This window comes from Hippopotamus amphibius, chromosome 11, assembly GCF_030028045.1.
Source record: "Hippopotamus amphibius kiboko isolate mHipAmp2 chromosome 11, mHipAmp2.hap2, whole genome shotgun sequence".
NCBI lineage: Eukaryota > Metazoa > Chordata > Mammalia > Artiodactyla > Hippopotamidae > Hippopotamus > Hippopotamus amphibius.
Genome location: NC_080196.1, coordinates 41,001,250 through 41,024,205, shown reverse-complemented (window position 1 = coordinate 41,024,205; position 22,956 = coordinate 41,001,250). Strand labels below are relative to the sequence as shown.

At 37.2% G+C, this 22,956-nt stretch overlaps 1 protein-coding gene across 4 annotated transcripts in view; it reads right to left on the bottom strand.

Moving 5' to 3' along the window:
- The window catches only part of FKBP5 (FKBP prolyl isomerase 5), a 111,304-nt gene that overhangs the window by 81,541 nt on the left and 6,807 nt on the right, over positions 1-22,956 (bottom strand). Inside the window, exon 3 of one of the 4 annotated variants that reach the window (XM_057698701.1) lies at positions 21,198-21,238. The exons of 2 other annotated variants lie outside the window; for them this stretch is intronic. The gene's annotated coding sequence lies outside the window, so the exon portion shown is untranslated. Of the gene's footprint in view, positions 1-7,797; positions 7,829-21,197; positions 21,239-22,956 lie in introns of all 4 variants that reach the window. One more of the 4 variants, XM_057698703.1, reaches the window with a different exon arrangement.

The window sequence follows — 22,956 nt, the reverse complement described above, 5'->3', positions numbered from 1 at the left end:
TCAGGGAATTTTCCTATTTCCTCTTCATTTATTTGGTCTTGTGGGTTTTTTTCCTGCTCCTTTGCCTGCATGGTGTTTGTTTTCTCATTTTGTCTAATTTATAGGATTTGCTGTCTCCTTTCCCTATGCTGCCCAGTAGTAATTCCTCTTGTTTCTGCCCTCTGCCCCCTGTGGTGGGGTTTGTCCAGTGTCTTTTGAGTAGGCTTCCTGGCGGGGGGTGGTCTGGTGTCTGCTTTCCAGTGTGTGGCTCTGTGTCTTTTCTCTCTGATGAGCAGGGCCATGTCAGGTGGTGTGTTTTAGGGTATCTGTGAGGTTGATATGGCTTTATGTAGTCTGTGTGCTGATGGGTGGGTTTGTGTTCCTGTCACGTTTGTAGTTTGGTGTGAGGTGTCCAGCACTGGCAGCTGCAGACAGTCGGACAAAGCCGAGTCTTGAACTCTGATACAGGGCTCTGTGAGAGTTCTCTGCAGTTAATCTTCCCTGTGTCTGAGGACTCCCTAGTAGTCTAGCATCCTGGATTCAGTGCTCCCTCCCCAGAGCCTCCTACTTGACTTCTGATGGAGTAGTCCAGACTTCAAGGGTTGCTTGTCCCAGCAATAAAGGGGTTTAAAGAAGACTGTACAAGCCCCAGACTAATGGCAGAGTGTTGAGTCAAACAAATACTAAGTCAAGGAAACATATACATGTATAAGACACACAAATACTGAATCCAATGGAACATAAGGCACTAGAAAGACCTGATAGAAGAACCCCAGTATGCCATCAGACAATCAAAGAGAAAACCAACAGAAATTCAAAACCAAAAAAAAGAAAAAAGAAAAAACAAAAACCACACACACAAACACAAATCCAGAGAGATTTTGAAAGCTAGGATCAAATACAATAAAGAGCAAGATTACCACTAGACAGACTGAAGAGTCTCGGAATGAAATCAGACAATTATACTTAGAACTAAGATGAAGACAAAACCTAATAATAAAAACCAAAGTAGTGTGTCATCTGGAGAATAAAGCAAGGAAACAGAGCAGACCAATAATATTGCTTACAAGTATATTAAGATAAAATAAATTAAAAAAAGACAGAAGACAGGGCAACAGAAGAGCACAGTGTGACTGGAAATATGAAAAGAAAAAGAAATAGAAATGCATAAAAGATAGAGATGAAAAGAGGGTAGGAGAGATACAGTCAGCACTACAAAGAAGTTAGCTAGAAACAGAAATATATAAAAAGGCTAAAAATAAAAACAGAATAAAAAATAGAATAAAAAATATAAAATGTGTAGATCCCTTAGGACTAAGATCATAACTAATAAAATAAAATAAAATATAAAATAAAATAAAAAAACTAGAACTGACCCCAGAATGGACCAGATCAATAGAATTAATAATAATATTTCTGTTTCCTGGCAGTCTCAGCTGTAAGTGTCCTTCTACCCACCTTGGGCTTTTTGTATTACTCTGTGACCAGCGGAGCTTCCTTTATTGTTCGTCTGTAAGTGCCAGTGTGTGGGGAGAGAGAGGGTACAATAGTGGCTCCTTCCCCTGGGAGTGAGTGAGCAGTGGCACCCTGCCTGGGTCACGGCGGTTCAGGCTGAGAGAGCGACTCCAACTGAGGCTCCCCGCCCCGCTACAACTCTGCCAGGGCGCCCTGCCTGAATCACGGTGGCTCAGTCGGCCGTGGTGGTGCCTCTTGCAGAGGGACGCCGGCGGCTCAGGTGTAAACAGAATGTCTCCAGAGCTGGGACACTCTGCAGGCTTTTGGCTCTCGGCTGCAGGCACTCTAGGCCAGCCTCACCCAGAGGCCTTTGTTATCCCTGAATGCATTAGCCAGGCCCAGAGGGGTCCTTCCTTTGTTCGTTGCAGGCACCGAGAGGGAGGCTACACCCGCGGCTCCTCCACCCTGCTTGTGAGTCAGCAGTGTTGAGCTGCCACCATGGCCGCCCAGCTTTCTGTGGTAGGCACTCTCCGCTGCGGATTTCTTCCCTCCTGTCCTCTCAGTCCGTCTCCCCACTGCCAACAATGTTTCCCACCCTGAACCAGTTCTCCAGTTCTCATGTTCCAGCTCCCAGAACCCCTGTTCAGCTGTGAACCCATGTCTCAGTCCAGACATGCTGAGCCATGGTGCAGACGCTCCATGTGTTTCTCGCTCTTTCCTGTCTGCCACAGCTCAGCTGCTTCACCCTCCTTGAACAGTCCCAAATGCCTCCCTTCTGACCCAGGGAAACTCCCCGTTGGAGAAGGGGTTTCCCCATCAGATAAGGGATGTTTCCCTGAATTCAGCGATCTCCCCTGTTTCAGATCCCCCCACCCCAGGGCATGGGACCCATTCCTTTCCTTTCTTCTCCTCCTCTTTCTCCTTTTTTTTTCATCCGCTGTCCTACCCGGTTATGTCACGATCTTTGCAGTCCTTTCTGGTGTCCAAGGTCGTTTGCTGGTGTTCAGCTGGTTCTCTGTGGGAATTATTGCGTCTTTTGGTGTATTCCTGATGTATCTGTGGAGAGGGATGCATTCCACCTCCTTCTACTTCACCAACATCTTTCTTCTCCCGAACTTTTATTTTTAATCTATTTGTATCTTACTATGTATCAGAGGTTTCTTGTAGGCAACATGCAGTTGAGTCTTGCCTTTTTTTTTTTAAACCAAATCTATTGAGCTCTGCCTTTTAACTGGGTTGTTTAGATGTTTATATTATAGCTAATATAAGTATTGATGTAGTTTGGTGTAAATCTAACATCTTGCTACTTGTTTTCTATTTGTCATCTGTTCTTTGTTCCATTTTACCTCCCCCCCTTTTTTTAATATATCTCTGGGTTTACAGTTTTTATCAAATTTGAAAATTTCTGACCATTATTTCTTCAAAAATTTTTCCTGCACGCCCCCCCCCCCTTAAGACTACAATTACATGTATATTAGGCCACCTAAAGTTGTCTCACAGCTCACTGGTGCTCTACTCATTTTTTCCTAGTCTTCATTTCCTTTCTGAGTTTTATTTTGGATAGTTTGTATTGCTACGGCTTCAAGTTTACTAATCTTTTCTCCTGCATTAATTTGCTGTAAGTCCCACATGGTTTAATTTTTCATCTTGCACATTGTAGTTTTCATCTCTAGATGTTCAATTTAGGTCTTTTAAATATATTTTGTATCTGCATTTAACATTCTCAATCTTCCTTCTTTCTTGAACATATGGAATATAGCCATAACTGTTTTAATGTTTTTGTCCACTAATTCTATCATCTGTGTCATTTCTGGGTCTGTTTCTGTTTTTTAATTTCCCTCCTCATGAATGACTTCATTACAAGTCTTATGCTTTTGACTGGAGGCCAAATGTAAATATTACTTTGGTGAGTGCTAGATATTTATTTCCTCCGGTTTTATTGAGATATAACTGACATATAGCACTGCATAAGCTGAAGATGTACAGCATAATGGTTTAACTTACATCATGAAATGATAGTCAAATAAGTTTAGTGAACATCCATCATCTCACATAGATACAAAATTAAATAGAAAATTTCTTGTGATGAGAACTCTTAGGTTAACAACTTTCCTATATAACATATAGCAATGTTAATTATATTTATCACATTGTACATTACATCCCTAGTACTTATTTATCTTATAACTGAGAGTTTATACCTTTTGACTGCCTGTATCCAATTCCCCCTCCTCCTGCCCCTGCCTCTGGTAACCTCAAACCTGGTCTCTTTTTCTGTGAGTTTGTTTGTTTTTGAAGTATAATTGAACTACGACACTATGTTAGTTCCTGTTACACAATATAGTGATCTGATATTTCTCTACATTTCAAAATGATCATCACAATAAGTCTGATGATCTCCACAATAAGTCTAGTTACAATAGGTCACCATACAAAGATATTACATAGTTACTGACTATATTCCCCACACTGTACATTTCATACCCTTGACTCATTTTTTCCTGCAACCGGAAGTTTGTATGTCTTAATTTCTCTCACCTGTATCTTTCTTCCCCCTATTCCCCTCCCCCCTGGCAACCATCTGTTTGTTCTCTGTATCTATAACACTGTCTCTGTTTTGTTATGTTTGTTCATTTGTTTTGTTTTTTAGATTCCACATGTAAGTGAAATCATACAGTATTTATCTGTCTCTGTCTGATTTCACATAGCATAACACCCTCTACATCCATGTTGCTGCAAATGGTAAGATTTCATCGTATAAAGATACTACATCTTCTTTATCTTTTCATCTATTGATGGCTAATTAGATTGCTTCCGTATCTTGGCTACTGTAAATAATGCTGCAATGAAGATATGAATACATTTATCTTTTCTAACTAGTATTTTGTTTTCTTTGGATAAATACCCTGAAGTGGAATTGCTGGATTACACAGTGGTTCAACTTTTTAATTTTTTGAAGACTCTCCATACTGTTTTCCATAGTGGCTGTACAAGTCTATATTCCCACCAATAGTGCACAAGGGTTCCCTTTTCTCCACACCCTCACCAGCACTTGTTTTATATCTCTTTGATAATAGAGTGCTAGATATTTTTGTATAACTATACATATTGAGCTTTGTTTGGGAGGCAGTTAAATCACTTGGGAACAGTTTGATCCTTCTGAGGTCTATTTTTAAGCTTTGCTAGAAGGGATCAGAGCAGTTTATAGTTTAGGGCTACATCTGCACCACTGCTGGGGCAATACCCTTCTGAGTACTCTATCCAATGTCCTGTGACTTATGAGGTTTTTTCCTCTGGCTGGTGGAAACATAAACTATTTTTAACCCTGAAAAAGAATCAGGCATTATTCCCTCTACTCCTTTTGGGTGGTTCCTGGCTTCAAGTAGCTTCCACACAACATACATACTAATCATTACTCATCTGAAGACTTAAAGGGGACTTTCTGCAGATCTTTGGAGCCTCCTCCTTGTGCAGCTCTCTCTTCTCCAAACTATAGCCTCCTTGGCCTCCAGCTGTGTCTCCTCAACTAGGGAGACTGCTGGGCTCTGCCTGGGTTTCCCCTCCTCATGCTGTAGTCTAGAAACTCTCTCCAGGCCGTAAGCTAGGATAATTGTAGGGTTCATCTGTTTGTTTCTGCTTTCTTGGGAATCATTGTCCTGTGCTGCCAGTTGTTCAGTATTTGAAACTTCATATATTATTTCTTGGGTTTTTGTTTGTTTGTTTGTTATGTGATTACAGCCAAGAGAGTAAATCCAATCTCTGTTATTCCATCTTGGCCAGAAGCACAAGCCCGCAAGTATATTTTTAAGCCAGAAAAAAGGAGACATGGTAAAAAGACACAATATTATGAATGGAATTTCAAGGGGGAAGAAAATATAAAATAAACATTATTTAGAACTAATTGACAGTCTGAAATTTGAAGGATATAGTTTTTCCATGACAATACAAAAGTCAAAGCCTGTAACGGACAGTAAGACATCTCTCTTCTAAAATGGCAGGTACTTGATTTTAAAACAGCAGTCAAAACTATGGTTTTGTGCATATTTCTAGAAATCTGGATAACTGCAATATCTCATTTTTTCTTTAATCTAAGTAAGAAAATAAGTTTAAGCCTTACAGGAATAAAAAAAATGTGATTTTACATTTCTAAATGCCATTAATAAATATACCACAGTTTTTAAAAATCTGAGTTAAAAACTGTTTTCCCCTTCTTTTGATTAATTCAACTAAAAAATACATTGGAAATCATCTTAATATTTCAAAGTCATAATGCTACAAAAAAGTTGGCTTGTGGCTGACACTGGTATTAATAGGCTTTAGCAGGTCTATAAAACTTGCTTTTGTTTTGAAACAAACCCCAAATGGACACCTATTATATGCAAAGAAAAATATAATGAGATTTTAACACTGCTTCAACTAGACAGAAAGCCCCCAAGCTATTTAGAACACGCACACTCTGTAGTGGTACTTACAAACAATATAGGAAGAGCAGTCTGTCACCAAGTCACATGGCTGTTTCTCTACGTGTCTATTTAAACTCTTCACTAGCCCTAGCACCACCTGCAGATCTCTGCCCTCAGCATATGATTTCATAAGAAAACAACACATACAGCTGCGAAGAAATTGATAGGGGCTTCCCTGGTAGCACTGTGGTTAAGAATCCACCTGCCAACGAAGGGGACACAGGTTCGATTCCCTGGTCCAGTAAGATCCCACATGCTGTGGAGCAACTAAGCCTGTGCACCACAACTATCTGAGCCCATGTGCCACAACTACTGAGCCTGCACTCTAGAGCCTGTGAGCCACAGCTACTGAAGCCCACGCGCCTAGAGCCCGTGCAACAAGAAGCCACTGCAATGAGAAACCAGCGCACCGCACCGCAACAAAGAGGAGCCCTGCTCACCACAACTAGAGAAAGCCCAGACACAGTAATGAATAACCAATGCAGCCAAAAATAAAAAATAAATTAAATAAATGAAATAAATCTTTAAAAAAAGGATAAAAAAAAAGAAATTAATGGAACACAACTAGGGCAGAGAAAGCCATAAAGAGCTCTGCTTGGATGACTTTCCCACCCTCTCAAAATTACCTTCCATCAAAGTGACTTGTGTGGCTCAGGCTGCGTTATCTGGCTCCTTGGCGTCATGCTACTCAATCACAATTCATTCCATTTCTCAATGGCAATTATACAGACGAGCCAGATTCCAAACATGTCACCTAAATGTCCTGAGGAAAGTCTTAGTTAGGGTGTGAGGGAGGGCTTTTAATGGAGAGTGAGAAGGCAAAAAAGAAACTGAAGGAAACTGATTGGAGACAGAAAGCAGCATTCACCGGGCTGAGTGTTAAATCTGAGATTGGCTCATTCTAACCATAACCTTATGCCCCAGCTCTTCACCTTCATACATTCTTCCTGCAAAGTTAGGTAACTCTGGTTTTTAGCTACAGAGCTAAGAGTTGCCTCTTGAGTTAAAAAAGTATTCTGTTAGACAAAACTTAAACTTAAAATTTTAAAATTATAAATATACTATAGTTATATATTACAGAAAGTATGGGAAATAAAGAAAGGACGAAAGAATTCACTATAATCCCAAGATTACAATTTAGGACTCCATTTTTTTAAAAAAATAGACTATTTTTTAGAGCAGTTATAGGTTCACAGCAAAACTGACTAAGATAGCCAAAACAACAAAGAATAAAATTGGGGGAACTCACACTTCATGGTTCTAAAAATTTATTTATTTATTTATTTAACTTATTGCCTGCGTTGGGTCCTTCTTGCTGCATGTGGGCTTTCTCTATTTGATGCAAGTGGGGGCTGCTCTTCATTGTGGTGTGTGGGCTCCTCATTGTAGTGGCTTCTCTTGTTGTGGAGCATGGGCTCTAGGTGCATGGGTAGAGCACGGGCTCAACAGTTGTGGTGCGCGGGCTTAGTTGCTCCGCAGCATGTGGAGCAGGGCTCGAACCTGTGTCCCCTGCATTGGCAGGCAGATTCTTAACCACTGCGCCACCTAGGAAGTCCGACTTCATGGTTCTAAAACTTACTACAAAGTGACAGTAATCAAGACAGTGTGGTACTAGGATGAGGACAGACACATAGATCAATGGACTAGAACTGAGAGCTGATAAATAAACTCTTATACTTGTGGTCAATTGATATTTGAAAAAGGTGCCAAGACAATTCAACAGGAGAAAGAACAGCCTTTTCAATAAATGGTGCTGGATCTCCACATGCAAAAGATTACAAAGTTGGATACCCCACCTCACACAACATACAAAAAGTAATTCAAAATGGACCAAAGACCTCAGTGTAAGAGTGAAAACTATCAAACTCTTAGAAGAAAACAGGGGTAAATCTTCACTGACCTTGGATTAGGCAATGTTTTCTTATGTGAAACTGAAAGCAACAAAAAAATAGATAAGTTAGACTTCATGAAAATTAAAAACTTTTGTGCTACAAAGGACACCATCAAGAAAGTGAAAACACAACACAATAGGATGGGAGAAAAAATTGAAAATCATATATCTGATAATGAGATTGTATCTAGAATATACTAAGAACTCCTTTAACTCAGTAAAAGAAAATAACTCAGTTAAAAAGGGGCAAAGCATTTGTGACAACATGGATGGACCCTGAGGGCATTATGCTAAGTGAAATAAGTCAAATACTTATGATTTCACTCATATGTGGAATATAAAACAAAATAAACAAACAAAACAAAAACAAATTCACAGAAACAGAGAACATATTAGTGGTTACCAGAGGGGAAAGAGGTTGAGGGGTGGGCAAAATGAGTGAAGGGGGTCAACTGTATGGTGATGGATGGTACCTGGATTTGTGGTGATGATCACTGCGTAGTGTATATAGATGTTGAATTATAACGCTGTATACTTGAAACTTGTATGATAAAAAAAAAAGCTCTCCTAGGCAAAAAAGGGGGGGGAGATGGGGCAAAGGATTCAAATAGACATTTCTCCAAGTAAGATTTACAAACGGCTAATAAGCACATGAAAAGATGCTCAACATCATTAGTCATCAGGGAAATGCAAATCAAAACCCCAATGAGATACCATGCCATATCCACTAGGAGGGCTATTAGCAAGGAGACAGATGATAACAAGTATCGACAAAGATGTGGAGAAGATGGAACCCTCATGCATTGCTAGTGGAAATGTAAAATGATGCAGCTGCTTTGGAAAACAGTCTGACAGTTCCTCTAAGAGTTAAACAGTTATCATTTGATCAACAATTCTAAGAAAAATGAAAACATGTCCACACAAAAACTTGTAGTGAATGTTCATAACAGCATTATTCATGATAGCTGAAGAGTAGAAACAACCCAAAAGTTCATTAGTTAATGATGGATAAACAAAATGTGGTATATCCATACAATGGAATATTATTCAGCAATGAAAAGCAATGAAGTACTGATAATATGCTACAACATGGATGAACCTTGAAATATTATGCTAAATGAAAGCCAGACACAAAATGCCATCTTTTGTACAATTCCATCTATGTGAAATATCCAAAATAGGCAATTCTATTGAGATAGAAAATAGACTGGTGATTTTCTAGGATAATGGGGAAATAGGGAGTGACTGCTAATGGGTAAGAGATTTCTTTGGGGGTGATAAAGTGTTCTTAAGTGGGATAATGGTAACAGTTGTATAACTGTGGATATACTGGAAACCAATGACGTATATTTTAAAAGGCGTGAATATTATGCTATGTGAATTTTACTTCAATAAATCTATGCTATTCTATTATCCAGACTTCTATTATTCTATTGAATAGATGGACCATAATTAACAATATACACTGCTTTCAACTTATCTATTCTACGTAACACTGCTGTGAACAGTTTTGTGCCTAGGCTTTGATCATATCATAATTAGCGGTATGAATTTTGTTAGTAGGAATCTTGGCTTGACAGCATAGCAACTATGATCTTGGGCAAGTCAGTTAACTTCTTTGTGCCTCAGTTTCCTCATATATGACATGAGGTTAACAGCATTCGCACCTCTTGGGAGTCTGAGAATTAAATTAAGTAATGCATGTAGGGGCTTTGCATGGTCCCTGTCACACAGTAAACATTCAACACCAGTAGCAGAGGTAGCTATTATAATCGCAATATTTTCTGAAGATGATTTCCAGAAGTGATATCACCAGCTCAAAAACCATGGACATTTATGTGTCTGAATATATTCTTCCAAACTACACTTCAAAAGGGGTGCACTAATTTTTAGCACTAGTACCAAATATGAGAGAACCAGAGTAACCATGCCATCATTAACACTGTTATAATAAATTTGTTTTGTTAGTTTAATAGGCATCTCACTTTTAATTGTTCATTTTTGCTGCTTTTGGTCCTTGGAAGCTTGAAACCCAACAGTTTTCTAATTATCATGTGAATCCTGCATACCCTGAGCATCTAATGAACATGAAATCTGTGCAAGATTTCTGCGTAGCCCCTATACTGGGGGCTACAATGGAAACTGAAAATGAGTAAGGCCAAGGATTTTGTGTGAGGTACAAAGCAAACAAACATTTTAATTCAAGAGAACTATGATTAAGTATAACAGATCTACAAAGTATTTATGAGGGTAGGGAAAAGATGGCAGTTTATAAAGGTTTATAAAGCAGAGAAAAGATGGCAGTGTTTGAGCTTGTTCTTGAAGGACGGGCATAATTTCAATTGGCAAGGGTGTGGCAAGAGTGAAAACAAGGCTGGTGAAAGAACACAGCACATTTCAAGACTACGCAGCTTGAGTACAAAAGTGGCTAGGGGAAGGAATGGTGAGAGAACAAGGTACCACAGGGTGCTCTGGGAGCACAAAGTGGACCCTCTAAAACAGAGTCGATGACCATGTGAGCTGAGGAGGAGAGTTTCTCTCAGGACACACAGCATGCAGAAAAACATGAAGACACAAATCATCGTGACCCATGCAGGGAACTGCACGTAATCCAATTCTGCTAAAGCAAAGGGTACACGTGGGAAGGAGGCAGATGATGCTAAACAAATAGGCAGAGGCCTGACTGTGAAGGACCTCGTGTGCCAGGATAAAGCATTTGAACTTTATTCCAAAGGAAATAGAGAACTGAAGCATTTTCAAGAAAAGAAGTGACAATCAGATTGACTTTAAAAAAAAAATTTACTCTGGCAATACTCCAAGAGCTTCCCATCTCATACAGAATAAACCCAGTTCTTCTCATGCTTAAAACCCCACATGCCGGTCAGTGGCTATCTCTGAAATTATTTCCTACTGCTCCTCCTCTCACTCACTGTGCTTTTGTGACACTGGCCTTCTTGCTGTACCCTTCAATATGGCCCTCCTCAGGGCTTCTGCACTTGCTCTCCCTTCTGCCTAGAATTCTTGCACCCCACCCCCCCCCCCCCCGCCAATGCCCGCCTAGAACTCCTGCCCCAGACAGCCACATAGTTTGCTCCCTCACTTCTGTCAGGTCTCTGTTCGAACACATTCTTATCAGAAAGGCCCTCCCTATTATCCAGTATAAAAGAGCAAAAATCAACAGCAATCAATCCTACCACTTTTTTCCTCCACTTACCACCTGGCACATATATTTATCTCTAAATTTCCCATCTCTCTTTACTATAGTGTAAGTTTCAGGACAGATCCTCTCAATTATCCTGATACAAGACCTGTTATTAGCACTTTCAGATGGCGAAATTCAGGGTCATAATACTGCTAACGCACAGTGGAGCCAGGCAGAACGACTCCTGAGCCTGCACTCAAACCATTTCACACACTGACTCTAGTGAAGTCGCAGGTTCCTGGCTTTGAGTCCAGATTATTTCCTCTGAATAGGCTCCATCCTGACAAGCACCGATAGCTTATTCTAAATTCACACTATGTTCTTCCAAAAAGATACACATTCTTCTCATTTGTTATTAGCCAAGTTTCAAAAGCCAGGAAACATTTTTTTAATGATCAGTTAAAATGCACAAGGTATCTAGACTTTTATCTATTCGACAATAAGTTGTATTTTTTCTTGTTTTAGACCCACAGATTCTAAAACAAGATGAAAAGATTTTATGAAACCATAGCACATGGCACCAAAAAACTACTTTTCCAAGAGCTTTTTTCAAGTATAACAGTTAACCTCAGGAATAAAACTCTCTTTAAAATGTACACATCAAAATTTTCTGAGGTATTACACCAGAGAAAGAACATGGTAGCTACCTGGAAAACATCCAGTAAATACATTATCATATGTCGAGAAAAAGAATGAAGGTGAGATCCCAGTAACATTTCCCCTGATTCTTTTCCTACTTCTCGGATTATTTACGTCTTCTTTCCTTGATTACTCTTTCCTCCCATCTCCTATTACTACAAATACCTCTTTTCAAAATGTAGTTTTCAATCAACAGCTTCTTTCCTGTCAACAATTTCATACCAGAACTCATCCACACTTAATTTCAACTAATGCCTCTATTAAGATACCTTCCAGACCTAGTTATAATTTCTCCCCCTTCCCTTCTCCAGTTTTTAATCTCTCCTGAATTGCCTGGCTACAGATACTTCAGGACCCTTTCATATCCCCTTTTTTTTTTTTAATTAAAGAAAATCACCTTTTTCAAAATTGGCCCCTTTTCTATTTACTTCATCATCTGTATTGTCTGGCTATTCTGCTACAACTTTAATTTTTCTCCATTTAATCAACAGGACCTGCCAACTGTTCACTGTGTTTCCTGCTATCTTACTTTCCAATTCCATAGCTATCATCACATTCTGGGTTTTCTTCCTTTCCTTCCTGAGTCACCAGAGCCCTCCAGCTGACCTGCCTGCCTCCAGCCTACTCACTCCCTTCTATTCATTCTGTACATACTGTCAGGAAACCTCTCTCATAGGGTACACGCCCCAGTTCAAGGACTTAAAATAGTTCCCCAGCACAATAAAACCAACCTTCTCAAACCAGCACTCAGGGCCTTCCACTCCCCCTAAAGATCGTCACTTGTAAATGTTTAGCTTAAATATCCTAAGGAGACAAAACTCTAGAAAACCAATAATTTGATCTTCCACATTTGGATCAGTGCAATGCACACTACAGGTTTGTAGAGAGTATAGTTCACCATCTGCCACTTGAATTCAACTACTTACGTCAGGCAATGGAATTTATGACTTAATCCATCATCTTCTGAATAACTCAAGTTACCATAAGAAGGAATCATTTTCAAAAGTTGAACCCTTCTAATCCACAAAGTGAAAGTATGTAGTTTTTAGAAAATAACACCTCATATCCTTAATGAGAGTGCAAAGTAGTATACTATTTTTAAGGGTGAATTTTCCAACATCTATAGAAAGTGAAAGTGCAAATATCCTTTAGCCCAGCAATAGTATTTCAGGAAATTACCTGTAGATATTCTCACAGAAGAAAGCAAAATTAAATGTGGAAGGATATTAAACACAAATTATTGTAATGGTTAAAAAAAAGGGGGGGGACACAATTGAACCTTCCTTAACTATTATGATACATCTCCACAATGGAATATTATGCAGCAATTAAAAATAAAGCAGTTACATATGAATTGATATGGAAAGATGTTCAAGAATGGCATGAAGAAAGAAAAAAACAAATTATACAACAGGGTAAACTGCTATTCTATTTATATAAAGAAAATGCATATACATTTGTAAATGCAAGAAAATATCTAAAAAAACATACCAACCATTAGCAGCAGCAAATTCTGAAGACTGAGATTCAGAGGAAGAAACAAGGGATTTTTAGTTTTTGTACTGTGTGTGTGTGCATGTACGTACACACATACATATCTTTTTAAAAAAATAATTTATTCAATTTTCATTTCTAAAAAAGGGCTGAGCACAGAAAAGACTCAACTTTGGATGAATATAATTGATCTTGATTATCCACAGTGCAGGAAGAATGAGCTACTCAAAGTGCTTAATGAGAAACTCATCCATCCATTCAACAACTATTTATGGAAAACTTACTGTGTGTCAGGCACTGGGCCTGACAACGCTAACATAATGGTGAACAAGAAGGACCTAGTCCCTGCTCCATTTTTCCTGTTCCCACTGTAAGAACCACTCTGACTTCTAGATCTGGGTTCTCATTATGCCTATTATGCCTATAGTGTTCCATAGAATAGATACAAATTAATGGAATAATTATATCAAACAAAAACAAAGGCTTTAAATGTTATTAACTATTTCCTTCATAATTAATTTAAAAAGTTACCAGAAACAGAATTTGAAAAAGAACAATTCAACAAGCACCATTTCAAATAACAAATTTTAAAAAGTAACTTAGGGACTTCCTTGGTGGTGCAGCGGTTAAGAATCCACCTGCCAACGCAGGGGACACAAGTTCAATCCCCGGCTTGGGAAGATCCCACATGCCATGGAACAACTAAGCCCATGTGCCACAACTACTGAAGCCTGTGCGCCGCAACAAGAGAAGCCACCGCAGTGAGAAGCCAACGCACCACAAAGAATAACCCCTGCTCACCGCAACTAGAGAAGGCCCATGCACAGCAACAAAGACCCAACGCAGCAAAAAAAAAAAAAAAAAAAAAAAAAGTAACTTAGATGTCAAATGAAATTTAAGTGAAATTAGCTATGAAAATTCAAAAGGAAAAAAATTATTGGAAATTTTAGTTTTCTTCATTGATCTACATATACTTACCAAATTCTTCTACAATAAATATTTACTATACAATAAGGAGAAAGTAAAAGTTGTTCTTGAAAAGAACCCTCTGTTGCAACAACAGATCAGCTACTGCCTAAAGTCCAATCCTGTAACCCATTATACCATGCCCTTTACGGTCTGGCTTTGTCGAGATTCCTTGTTTTGTCAGCCTAGAGCCCACTGCACCCTCTGCTGCAAACAGCATTCTGGGACTTTCCACTGGGGAATCACTGCTCCTCACCTCCTGGGGTAGGCCCAATCCCCAGTCTCTGCCAGTCAGCGCTTCCTATCTCCTTGGCCACCCCAATGGTTCAGAGGTGAACACATGACCCTAATAGATCCAAATCCAAATCAATCCTGAGAAGAGGCTAATTTTAATGAGGCTATTAAAATGATTACAACTGCTGACATATAATACAGCTAAATTTCCTAAAAGAACTTTGTAATAAAGAGAATTCTCATTTAATGTGGTCCCTGAATATTTTGTGTAACCATAACTTCAAATCACAAAACTGCAGTGAAACAGTCATAACCGACCTCTTGTTGAAACAGAACAGCAACAAAAATACAATATTAGAAAATTCCCATTTCTAAGAAGCGATTACAACTTGATGCTGTCTCAAAGAATGTTAAAACCATATAAATCACATTCTGTTAAAATAGCTAAGCATAGAAACAGTAAGAAAATACAGGTTACCCAACATATGTTAATCACATGTCCTCTGACAGAAATCTTTTAAACAATTTCAAAAATAAAGACTCCTACAGGTAGTATTTCATGAGGCACCTAAAATGCCACAATACCTGAAACAGACAAAAAAACAAAACCCAAAAACCTGAAATATATTTAACTGTCTAAATAATTTTTATCAGTTAATCATTTTCTTTTCAACACTAAGAAAACCATAGAGTATATTAATAAATTACAGGGGAATAAACTTCAATGCAATATGAGAAAATAAAACTTAACCATTAAAATTTCCTAAGAGTGAAATGAATTGCCTTGTAAAACAGGGATCTCTCCTTCCCTGGAACTAAAACTAAAACCCAAACGCTGTAATTCTCTGAAAATAAGACATCCTTGAAGAATCTGACTGCTGTGCCAGCTGTTTTATTTCTTGAGAGTATAGCTGAACACATATAATAATCCACTGCATTTTTTTCTAGTATTGCACAATTTTCCTGGCACACAATGTGCATACTGTATTTATTATCATATTTAAGCATGTGACAGCATTGTCATAGGAACTCACAATATCATTCTCTAACTAATGCACACATAAATTTTTCAGCCTTCAAACACCATGGATTTCAGTAGTTAAGTATCATATATATTTTTTCCACAAAGTCTAAATACAATACATTTCCTGAACTTTTAGCTTTCAGTTTCCTGTTCGTCAATGGCTACAATTCTAGAGGCAATACATAAACACACCCTAACCATGGTATTTCCACTTTTGACAACAGTGGATGTGAACTTAATATGACCAAATATAACCACAGTGCACATATAAATGGTATATGACAGCTAACACAGCAACAGCAGGAATTAAGTTATAAAAATGGAAATTAAATTAAGAATTCACATAACAACCTCCTTTTTATAACTCAGAACTCAGAAAAAGTTCCTCTCATGAAAAACTGATAAGCTTTCTTTATCAGACAATAACTATGAAACCCATCCTGTTTCCTTTTTTCTCTTGCTTGCCAGGAAGCTCAGAGCTAAATTTAATGTTCAAATACAGAAAATATCTTGCCTTAGATTATTGGTGTAAAGATTTCTTTCCACTCCCTCATCGTGCTCATTATTTCTCAAGTGATTTATGCCTGATTTCTGACTATGTTTTTAATGGTTCTTGCCTTTTTTAGTTTTAATTATAAACTATCAAATCTTTTCAATGAACAGAATATAAAGAAACAATTTAAAAGATTATATCTTTACATGACTGAATAATCTGTTAATGCAGGTCCTAAAATGTATCTTTAGTTTCCCCTTTTAAAGTTAACTGTTTCACATAATTCATGATTCACTTTTAGAAAAGCCATTGGCAAGTTTTCAAAATAAAAGACTGATAAAATGACACAAGGATCAATTACAAATTACTAAATTAGGGACACTAGGAGGATTAGTAATTTTTAAATGTTTTTCAGTTACTAACAAAATTGGTCTGGCAAAGCTAGATAGTTGCAAAAAATTAACTCACATAAAGTGTACTAAAATCTTATTTACTGTTATCAGCATTTTAGATGCAAAATAGACAAAAGGTATAAAAATATTTAAATAGTAATCTTAAAAAAAGAGGGACGCTCAGTCACACTTGTTTAGAAACTACAGACACACACATATGAAAATATTCAGCATATGGTAATACCAAAAAGTTTATTAAGTGGAGATAAAAGGAGATAGTAATAAAATGAACAAAAAAAAATGAGGATGAAAAGAAACTACAACCCAAACTGACAAATCTAGCCAAAAACTAAATAAAAATATGCCATGAATTAAATAGAAAACCTAAACATAGTCTTATTAAAAACAGAAAAGAGAAATGACACATGTTGTAACAAAGACTACAGTCTATAAGAATGCATAATATTAAAGCTCTCCATTTTTAGAAGGCACAAATAAAAAAATGGAAAATAATAAATGGAAAAAGCAAGACACAAAAGTTACAAAAACCAATTGTTTCTTTCTCTCTCAAAATATGAGAACTGCAAAGCTTATACCCAAAGAAGCTAAATTACAAAAAACTTAATATTCTAAGAATGAAGTTAACAGCAAAATATATTTCTGTATAAATTACTATATAATTTATATAGTATTATTATCTACTATACACCATAGTATATAGTATTAATATGTACCATATTTATGTTATATTACATATAATATAGTATTTATAAAGTATACATAATATATAATTTATATAGTACTGTTGCTATATAAATTTAGAAGGAGAGGCTAGTAACCACTCACAAATACAGATTTCTTTCAAACAATAAAAAAGTTCAACATAAGAAAATATTTTAAAAACAGAAACACACACAGTCCTCAAGAAAATCCAAAATTTAATTTTGAAGCATTTCTATTCCCTCCTAGTAGCATAAACAGAAGTTAAAATGTGTTATAAAGAGTAATCATCTAACTACAAAACAAGTCGAAGATCATAAGAGAAAAAAAATCCCTCTCCCTTCAGAAAAATGAAGACAGGAAAAAGAAACCAAACCATGGGAAATATAAGTAAGTGATCTGATATAAAGCACTGAGAACATGGAAAAAATTCATTTGCATAGATATCTGTATAGCATACAATTCAACTCGACAGTGTTTGCAAGTGATAAAGAAAAATTAGCATTTCAGTAAAAATGAATCTTAGAAGACTTTTTTTTTTTTTAAGGACTACAGCAGGATGAGCAGAGAGGTCTGGGGCATCTTTATGTAACCCATGCCACTTTTTCTTTCTTTAATCATGAAAAAGAATATAGAATATGAAAAGATTACCAGCTGTGAAATAATTTTATGATACAATCATGCTTAAAGTGACTAAACAGTATTTGCACATAACACAAATTTTCAAAATGCAGGGAGAACATCTTGCCAGAGTTAAGACATTTCATGGGAAGAAAAGTGGTGACAGTGGCTTGCAGATTAGGAACTGACATTATTTATATATGAGAAAAAATTACATGCTCTGTAAAAAGGGAAGGGAGTATTTATTGAGCAACTAGAGTATTCAGACACTAAGCTTTGGGCTTTATGAAAGATTCTATCGCATTACATTTAGGTAGGAAAACAATATAGAAGAAAACAATGCTTAAGTAAGTTTCTCACCATCATGTGTGGCATGTGGTAAAATGTAAGAGACTGAAGAAGATGTAAGCTTAGAGACTACTGTACTAGTAGAAGTACGGGGTTGGGGGGCCATAAGGTGAAAGTACAATAATAGGTCCCAACTGTTCATGCTAATCTCACCAGCCTATCAATCACTCTGTAGAAGAACCTGTGTTTCACCATGATAAAAACAAAAAGTCCACTTTTTTTAGAATGTTTTTTATGTTTACAACACTATTATATTTATAATTTACAACTCTAAAAAATGAAAGAAAGAAAACCTTCTCTTCCTAAAGCAGATTTTGGAAACTTGGTTTTAAATATTACTTTAAGAATAGTAACACTTGTCCAAGAAATGTAATCATGCGCTTCTCATTAAGAATAGAGTGAAATATTATCATATTATTCCTAGTAGTAAAATTATTTCTTACCTTGGTGTTTAATAGTTGTTAGTAGAAAGATTACTGGTAATACTACTGTAATTCCCACCCAGATGGTTAAGAATCATACTAGGATGACAGTAAAAAAAAAAAAAAAAACAGCCCTAGTTTAGCTCTGAAAGGCACAGGCCACTAATTAATTAGCTGTGGATCTTGAGCATGCAACTTTACTTCCTTTGGACCTCAGTGTCCTCATCTGTAAAATAAGATGGCTGGACTAGAGGCTATTTCCTTACCTTCCTCCCCGTTTCCCTCTCCCTGGCCCTTTCTACTTTATGACTTTGGTGACTTAGGATCTAGACTGGGATTTTTGAGGACAGAGAGGAAAACAGCAGAAATCCACTAAATTTTGGAGAAAAGGAATAAGGATTATGTAAACAACTAGAATATGGAGAGAAAAAGAGAAAGTCAGCCCAAAATACATGTTTACAAAAAGAAACGGACAAATTAAAGAGGACTAATGGTTCAGAATAGAGGATCATGAGCTTCACTGTCAAAATTAGTATGAGTAGTAGTTTCAGTTATACTGAAATCAGGAAAGATTGTGAGAAATGCTAGAGATACAGACTTAGAAGTGTTATTTATAACACACAAGAATGCTTTACAAATAACCCAAGAAATCTTCCCAAGTTCCCCCAGTACATATGGAAAAGATGCCATACTCCCTTGACTTAATCATTCATAATTCTGCCCCAACATAATCACCGACTATTTTCCAACAGGTTACTCCCTCCAGTCCATCGGGCTTCATCCTTTCAAACAGACCCACGATATTTCCCCTTCATTGACACTCAATGTTTTATCTGAAATGCATTCTCCCTTCTTTCCATTTATAATAACTTATCATGCTCTAGTCATGTTTAAGGCACCATTCTAAGCACTTGACATGTATTAACTCATTTAATTCTCTCAACAATTCTAGGAAGGAGGTCATGTAACTTGCTAAAGATTACACAGTAGCAGAGTAAGGATTCCAACACATGCAGTCTGGCTCCAAGGAGCCTGTCCCTCCTAACTGGCTGACTACTCCTACAAGCCTCAGGTGGAGTTCTGTCACCCTCCTGAAGCTCTCATCTGCTTAGCAATTATTCCTGCCTCTTGAGTCCTTACGTAAACTGCTCATTTGTCATTTACCACAAGACCCAGATTGTTATTTATCTTTTGTGCACATGTTCTATATTTTCTAAGGACAGGATCTTGTCTTATTTATTCTGTAACAATGCTACTTAGAACCTAACAGAACTTATTATCTGGACAAGTGCTTATTAATGAAACTATAACAGCATTCAATATATATTGAAAACATATGGCAAGTTCTGTAGGTATTAATACTGCCTGCACCTTCCAATATTATAAATGAGGAAACTGAAGCTTAGAGAGAAGCTACATATCTTGTCCCATATTACAAAGCGGTGGTGATAGCCTTACTTAAGGGTCTTACCAGAATCTTAATCTCCAGCCAACCACAAAACACCCTAAAGAATCAGTCCTAACAACAACTCAGTTCAGCTTTCACTTACTCTGCAGCACTATGCTGAATACCAAAGATTCAGAATTAGAGGCACAGCTGCTGCCCTCACGAAACTCACAGTGCACTAAGACTTTAGGACCAAACTTTGATAACACAGGCAGAGCCACCATCATCAAAACTTAAGGAAGATTTTAAGTTATATTTTAAATCAAAATATCAAAATAATCCTTGGAAACTCTTCCATCCCATCCCTTCTCCCTCCAGGCTCCTCTACTCCCTCTACCCTAGGACTCATCTCTCAGTTTCTGTGTTATAGAGCAGAAGAATCCCTCTTATCCTAACAACTATTAGCATATCTAAATTTAATTTAGCAGTAGCTCAAACTCAACGATCTATCTGGCGAATTCCATGTCCATAATGAAATATGGGCAATAGACAGCAAGAAAAACCCATTGCAAAGAGAAGCAGCAAAAAGAGGGAGATGAAAGTCACACTGTAAAGCAAAGATAAGAAAAAGCAAGAAAAGCAGGAGAGTGGACACAAACAGGAGATAAAAGTAAGAGCCCAGAATAAATCCAGTAGAGAGATGTAGATAAATGAAAACACTAAACTAAAATCTAATTCATTTTACAAATGCTGACTCCTTTAATTATTTCTTTCCCTAACTTCAAATTGAAACAGAAAAATATGTAGGTTAAACAATCACTGAAAAATCACTAACTAGGAACAGTATATAAATTAGGAGTTTTTCCCTTGAAAAACCACTCATTTTAGAATTTCAGAGCTGCAAAGACTATCTAGACTATTAAAACACTATCTAATCCAACCCATTCGTTTTACAATTAAAATAAGGCTCAGTAAGGTTAAGTAACTTTAACCTGCCCAAGATCATGTAGCAACACTCCTGAATCTCATCCCAATATCTGTTTCTACCATACCAGACTTCCTAGAAATGGTGTGATTTTCTCCTCCATTTTCCACTCTTAATAACCATTAAATTAATTTCTGCATAAGCATCTCAGAATCCCCATATTATTCCTACTTCCCATAGAAGAAAATAACCAGATATTCTGGATTATCTAAAACAGTATCGAATTTTAGTCTCTTATCCCCCAAAGTCAGTCATCTTAAATTGGGTCTTGATTTCTACCAGGAGGAAATTCACACATTTCCCAAAAGAGCAGAAAGAAGAAAGATCTCCATAAGCTGACCAAAAGCAAGCCAAGTTGATAAGCTACAATCCATCTGGAAAGGACTCAGGCCCAAGACCACTGGAGGCTGGATTACTGTTAGTGGGAAGTAGAATGGATATCACATATTTTCCCATTTCTATTTTATATCCTCCCAACTAACCTCAGGCTCCTATCTTTCTGACAAATGTCAATTCCAGGAGCCTGTAAAGAGAAGGGAAAGTAATGAGATAAGAGTATCACGTCACTTTCAGCATAATGGCTTTTTGATGAGAACTATCTTGGCCAGGAAATTTGCCACAAGGAATAAGAGAAGCATTTTTAGTTAAACCCACATATCTTTTATTTTTACCATAAAAACACAAAAAGTTCTGAAAATCTGTTATATACACTCAGTATTTCCCCCACTGTAAAGCACTTGCAGATATTCTGGGCTGGAAGAAACTCATCCTGGTCCATTTTTGTGGTGCAGGAAAGTCTGCTGCCTATACCCCTTGATAAACTGTAGGCCCTGCTGGCCACCATTCATCAGGTTATTTGAGTTGAGTGATGTGGGAATCATCTATATCACCTTGGTTTAAATATAATGATTACCTAGGGCTTAAAAATTACGTGTTTGCTTATAAGACTGACTGAAGTCTTGTCTGGAAGGGGAAAAAATGCCCTATTTTACCTTAGGAACATATCTTAATTTTGATATGTATGAAGTTCATTATAGATTAGGGATAACTTCCTGCTAACATGTTACCCAAATTAGGACAATTAGAGTGGAAATGAAAAGGACAAAAAAGATAAAAAGACATTATAAATTTAGAAACAAAGTGATTTAGTGACTCACTGAGCTTAAGAAATAAAGGAAGAGTAAAAAATGACCAGTAAGAAAAACGGTGTCACAAACAGCTAAAGAGGAAAGTCAGGAAGAGAAGTGTTTTGACAGGGGGTGGAGAGAGGGGGTGTTGGTGTGCAGTTGCTACAGAGATGGTATTTAAACATATTTAGTTTCAAGACATAGGTGAAAATTTGGGCCTCAGTTTTGGAAGGCCTTGAGTTTTAGACAGAAGACATAGAGTTGAGGCCTAAAAAAGCACAGTAGTGATTGAGTTTTTAAAGAAAGAGAAAGTAACAACAAAGCATTTAGACAACAGCATTCCTCAGACACTACACTTAGAAGATAATTTAACTTTCCAAGTTAATAGTACCTTATTCTATAGATTAGAATATTTGGACTAATTTATTATAAATTAAAAGCTAAGGGACTTCCCTGGTGGCACAGTGGTTAAGAATCCGTCTGCCAATGCAGGGGACGTGGGTTCGATCCCTGGTCTAGGAAGATCCCACACTGGAGCAACTAAGCCTGGATGCCACAACTACTGAAGCCCACACGCCTAGAGCCCATGCTCCGTAACAAGAGAAGCCTCCTCAATGAGAAGCCTCACACACAGCAACAAAGAGTTGACCCCACTCTCCGCAACTAGAGAAAGCCAACGTGCAGCAACAAAGATCCAATGCAGCCAAAAAATAAATAAAAAATTTTTTTAAAAACCCTATCTTAAAAAAAAATTAATAAAAATAAAAGCTAAAAAATTATTTTTCTTTTCCAGGCTATGAACTGACAGAAAGGAACTAAGAATAAAAGTAGTTTCATAATTACCAAGTGTCCAAAGTTAAGTCTCTGAGCTAAAACACACTGCTTTTCAGGTTTCTTTATTTACAACAAAACTTTTGAAAAAAATTGACAGAAAAATCTGGTACACTAACACTACTATTATTTTACAATATTTGTGAGAATGTAACAGTTTTAAAAGCACATTAACCAAATGCTGATAATTAATAAATATGGAGAACAGGTGTATGGAGGTTCACTATACTGTTCTCTCCAGTTATGTGTATGTTTGAAACCACTGTAATAAAAAGTCTAAAAA